Source organism: Esox lucius, chromosome 10 (genome assembly GCF_011004845.1).
Source record: "Esox lucius isolate fEsoLuc1 chromosome 10, fEsoLuc1.pri, whole genome shotgun sequence".
Lineage (NCBI taxonomy): Eukaryota > Metazoa > Chordata > Actinopteri > Esociformes > Esocidae > Esox > Esox lucius.
This window is the reverse complement of record NC_047578.1, coordinates 8275527-8281274: the sequence shown is the minus strand read 5'-3', so window position 1 is coordinate 8281274 and position 5748 is coordinate 8275527. Positions and strand designations below refer to the sequence as shown.

The 5748-nt window shown below is 51.0% G+C and overlaps 1 long non-coding RNA gene across 1 annotated transcript; it reads right to left on the bottom strand.

The window, feature by feature from the left end:
* Window positions 1-4560: 4560 nt before the first annotated feature.
* LOC114839414 lies at window positions 4561-4908 on the bottom strand. The gene is made up of 2 exons (XR_003781877.2): window positions 4817-4908; window positions 4561-4704 (listed from the first exon to the last, which is right to left on the bottom strand). It is a non-coding gene; the product is annotated as an uncharacterized LOC114839414 (long non-coding RNA).
* Between the last annotated feature and the right edge of the window lie 840 nt (window positions 4909-5748).

Genomic DNA, 5748 nt, shown 5'->3' with positions numbered 1-5748 from the left:
GCGAAGAATGGCTCTGCAGTGAAGACTCTGCCACGCCCCTTGCCCTACTGAACACACCCCCAGCACTCCAGGTGGAAAAACAAAACAGGGACCGAACCACCTGACTCAGGGCGGAGGGGAAGCAACCCGTAACAGGACCCCCCCCTCAACGGACGCCTCCCGGCGTCCTTCCAGGCCCCGGCTTGCCAGGGTGAGCACGATGGAAGTCCCTCACCAGCTGCAGATCCAAGATAAGACTCCTGGAGATCCAGGAGCGCTCCTCCGGCCCATAGCCCTCCCAGTCGACCAGATACTGGAGCCCCCTACCACGCCGCCGAACGTCCAGAAGGCGGCGGACGGTATAGGCCGGGTGGTTGTCGATCATGCGAACGGGAGGCGGAGGGTCCCCAGGCGGGCACAAGGGACTGGAAGAGACCGGTTTTAGGTGCGAGACATGGAAGGTGGGATGACACCTCATAGCCCGCGGCAACTTCAGCCGCACAGCGGAGGGATTAATAATCGAGTCAATGACGAACGGGCCCAGATACCGGGGTGCAAGCTTGCGTGAGTCAGTCCGCAGGGGAATGTTCCTGGAGGACAGCCACACCTCCTGCCCAGGCTGGTACTGGGGAGCCGGGGTCCTGCGACGGTCCGCCGACCTCTTGTTCTGCTCCGTAGTCCAGAGCAACGCATCCCGGGCGTCGCTCCACACTTGACGACACCGACGTAAGTTCTCCTGGACCGAGGGGACAGCCAATTCCTTTTCTTGCTCAGGGAACAGAGGAGGTTGATACCCCAAAGAAGCCTCGAAAGGGGACAGACCGGTAGCAGAGGTGGTCAGGGAATTGTGGGCGTACTCGATCCAGGGAAGATGTTTAGCCCAGGAGGATGGATGCTGAGCCACCACGCAGCGAAGAGACGCTTCCAGGTCCTGATTTGCTCTTTCGGTCTGGCCGTTAGTTTGCGGGTGGAATCCTGAGGAGAGACTCACAGTAGCCCCAAGAGCAGAACAAAAATCCTTCCAGACTTGAGAAACGAATTGTGGGCCCCTGTCCGAAACAATGTCCACAGGTATTCCATGGGGACGGAATACATGTATGACTAAGAGGTCCGCTGCCTCACTGGCAGTCGGTAGTTTAGGTAATGCAACATAGTGAGCAGATTTAGAGAACCTGTCCACAATCGTGAGTATTGTATCATTACCTTCGGACACGGGGAGACCAGTGACAAAGTCCAGGGCTATGTGGGACCAAGGACGACTTGGAACCGTCAGAGGTTGTAGCAGACCCGAGGGAGACTGGTGGGATGCTTTCCCTCGGGCACAGGTGGTACAGGCTGCCACGAAAGCTCGGACATCAGCTGCTGCTGATGGCCACCAGAAATGCCTTTTTAACAACGTAAGGGTACGCTGCCTCCCTGGATGGCAGGCGAAACGGGATGAATGGACCCACTGCAACACTTCAGACCGCACGGATACAGGGACATAGAGCCGGCCAGGCGGCCCGTCGGCTGGTCCGGGGTCCGAGTCTTGGGCAGCCTTGACCAGAGACTCAATCTCCCAGCGAACTCTGGCCACTACGCAGGTAGGGGGCAGGATGGACTCCGGTACGCTGGGCTCCTCAGAGATGGAGAACTGGCGGGACAAGGCATCAGGTTTAACATTGCGAGAACCAGGACGGTAAGTAAGAGTAAAGTTGAACCTGCTGAAGAAGAGAGACCATCTGGCTTGGCGGGAGTTGAGACTCTTTGCAGACTGAGCAAAGGCCAGGTTCTTGTGGTCGGTCCATACTATAAAAGGCTGCTCCGCCCCCTCCAGCCAATGCCGCCATTCCTCTAGCGCCAGTTTGACGGCCAACAATTCACGGTTACCGACGTCGTAATGCCTCTCGGCTGGAGACAACTTCCTAGAAAAAAAAGCACAAGGGTGGAGTTTTTGGTCCGTGGGGGAGCGTTGCGACAGCACCGCTCCAACACCTGAGTCCGAGGCATCCACTTCCACAACAAAAGGTAAAGAGGAATCAGGGTGGATGAGCACCGGGGAGGTGGAAAACAGTCCTTTTAGGGTACACATGGCTTGGTCAGCTTCAGGAGACCACACAAACGGAACTTTAGGTGAGGTGAGTTTTGTGAGGGGAGCTACTACCTGACTAAAGCCCTGGATGAATCGCCTGTAGAAATTTGCAAAACCAAGGAAACGTTGTAGATGTTTGCGAGACTGGGGAACGGGCCATTCAGTTACTGCCTTAATCTTGTTGGGGTCTGCCGAAACCTGTCCCTTCTCAATGATGAACCCAAGAAAGGGAACAGACTCACGGTGGAACTCACACTTCTCAGCTTTAACAAAAAGCTTGTTTTCCAACAGACGTTGCAGGACTAGACGGACGTGTGTGACATGTTCAGTGAGTGACTTAGAGAAAACCAGTATATCGTCCAGGTAGACGAAAACAAAACGATTTAACATGTCCCGTAAAACATCATTTACCATAGCTTGGAATACTGCTGGTGCATTCGTGAGACCAAAGGGCATTACCAAATACTCAAAGTGTCCAAGTGGTGTGTTGAAAGCTGTTTTCCACTCATCTCCTTGCTGAATCCTGACGAGATGATAGGCATTGCGCAGGTCCAGTTTGGAGAAGACCGTGGCACCCTGCAGTGGTTCAAAAGCAGAATTGATCAGTGGCAAAGGGTATTTATTCTTTACAGTGATGTTGTTCAATCCACGGAAATCAATACAGGGGCGTAGCGTCTTGTCCTTTTTCTCCACGAAAAAGAACCCCGCCCCTACAGGTGATGTTGAGGGGCGAACGATGCCTGCAGCCAGGGACTCCCCGATGTATTTCTCCATAGCCTCTCTCTCTGGTCTGGACAGGTTGTAGAGTCGGCTGGCAGGCAAGGGGGCTCCTGGAAATAGTTCAATCGCACAGTCATAGGGTCTATGGGGTGGCAGAGACGTGGCTTTCACCTTGCTAAACACTTCCGATAGATCCAGATAATCCTTGGGGACAGAGGACAAATCGGGCAGGTTCTCTGATGCAGTCGGGGTTTTCACGTTGGGAGGGATAGCCGAACCGAGACAAGTGGAATGACAAAAACTGCTCCAACTACTGATGGTTTTGTGTTGCCAGTCTATGTGAGGATTGTGTAACTTTAGCCAAGGAAAACCGAGAATGAGAGGAGATGCGGAGGCAGACACAACTTTGAGGGTGATTTCTTCTCTGTGATTGCCGGAGAGAATGAGAGTAACTGGAATGGTTTGGTGGGTAACCGTAGTCAAACACTGATCGTCAATGGTTGTGACTTTGATAGGGGATGGGAGTGATTCGAGGGGAATGTCAGCCTGTTTAGCCAAATTCAAGTCAATGAAATTATCTTCCGCCCCCGAATCGATGAGGGCCGTCAACGGCAGTGATAACATACCTAATTGGAGTGTGGCAGGGAGTGACATACGAGGGGATGTGGGTTCGGTTACAGGGATGGGGCTCACTAGTGTACCCACTCTCACTAACGAGCCTCCTCTTTTGGGCGTACAGGACAGGCAGCAAGGAAATGGGAGGAGTTGCCACAGTACAGGCACTCACCTGCCTGTCGGCGTCGTACGCGTTCGGCTGGGGATAGCCGAGCCCGGCCCAATTGCATGGGTTCCTCTTCGTCCCCTGCAGCGGAGACGGGTGCGGCCGAGGGAACACTGTGTGGGGGTGATGAACCGGGCCTTGGTGCCCTGGAAACCCTAGTAGGAACGGGTGCGTGTCCGCTCTTCTCCCGTCTCCTTTCTCGGATCCTGTTGTCAATCTTAATGGCCAAGGAAACAAGACCGTGCAGGTTGCTAGGTTCATCGCGAAGAGCTAGCTCATCTTGAACTGAGTGATTAAGTCCATGCGTAAACACTCCCCGTAGTGCCTCGTCGTTCCAGTTTGAATCAGCCGCTAATGTCCAAAAGTCAATAGAGTACTCAGCCACGCTCCGTGTACCCTGTCTAAGGTCCAACAATCTCTTGGACGCGTTTCCGACATGGTCTGGGTGGTCGAAAACGGTACGTAAACGTGTGGAAAACTCAGAAAAGGTTAACCCGGAGAGGTGTTGATTGGTACACATAGCTTCTGCCCACACTAGTGCCTTTCCCCTGAGTAACCCCAGTGTGTAGTGTACCTTAGATGCTTCTGAGGCAAAAGACAGCGGCCTTTGTTGGAAGACGAGACCGCATTGAAGCAGAAATCCTCGGCACTTGTTCAATTCCCCAGAGAACGGCTCGGGAGACGTCACCGGGGGTTCCCGGGCATGTAGTGTCGCATCCACGGCTACGGAAGCTGGTTGAGAGGGGGGAGAACTAGGAGCACTGGGAAGAAACAGAGTGGCAATTTGAGAAGAAAGCTGAGCAACTTGCTGGCATAATTGTTGGTTGGTCTCCAGTAATTTGTGGATCAACTGGTCGTGTTGTCCTAACAGAGCTCCCTGATTTTTGATGGCTCGAAACATGCCTTCATCATCTGAAAAACGTGAATCCTCTGCAGGGTCCATGGCCAGTTCGTTCTGTTAGAGTACGTCTGACCCAGAACGCAGAGAGATCACACAGACCACGTAAGGTAGATTCAAAAATAAAGGTTTTAATGGAGAGCCAGGGTTGTATGAGAAAACAGTGTAGGCAGGTCCGAAGCTGGGGGAGAGCTGACGGTGAAGGCTGGGTGGTGAGGCCAGGAGCTAGTAGGCGCAGCAGAGGAAGCAGCAGGTCTGAGCAGGCAACAGGAGAGAAACACAGGGTAAGTACAAACACAGGGAACAAAGGCAAAAAATGGAGCACACGGATGATAATAGCAAGTAACTAGAACTGAGAGCCAAGTACCACATGGGTAGTAGATAACGAACTGGCGCCGAAGAGGTGATCAGCCCGGGTTTAAATATTGCTGGAGTGAATCATGTGGATGAGGTGCAGCTGCGAAGAATGGCTCTGCAGTGAAGACTCTGCCACGCCCCTTGCCCTACTGAACACACCCCCAGCACTCCAGGTGGAAAAACAAAACAGGGACCGAACCACCTGACTCAGGGCGGAGGGGAAGCAACCCGTAACATTTACTAGTTGTTAGTTAAGTATGTTGTGTGTGCTCATCTAAAGTGAGGGTAATCTATGCCTCATAAAGCATTTACAAATGAGATTGAAAGGCCAGCAGATCCTCAACAATCATAAAAGTCTCAAACTAAATTAGTTCTTCCTATTTCTACAACTTCAGAGTAGCACTTCTAATTGATCTTATGAACCATTGACAGCTTCTAAAAACCTAGTTTGTAATTGATATAATAATTTATTACTACTGACACTGATAATGTAATTTGATAAGCTTATCTATAATGTGTTTAATTATTGTATGTTCATACTTCATGAATGACGGATTGCCCATTTCTAAATTATTATATAAATTACAAAGAAGTTATTTAGGCTGGGTATGTTAATATATGTTTTAAATGTAGGACATTTGAAAAAAGAAAACTTTATCTGGCAGTGGTAAAAGACAGACCGACAGATTGTCCCCACTTGGATTGTACTGAATGACTGAAGTCCCCTGTTGACTAGTATGCAGAGACACACTCATTCACCAGTCCATACATTAGCTCAGTAAAAGACATTATCAGTGTCAGTAGTAATATGACAAGTTTGATAGATAATAATTTAGTTTAGTTTTATAATGCTTTCTTTTGTAAATGTTTCCTGCTCTGTCTCTGCGGAGGAAGATCAATACTTTGCCAGAAAGTCGTGAGTTGAGACAATCGTCCATTGTT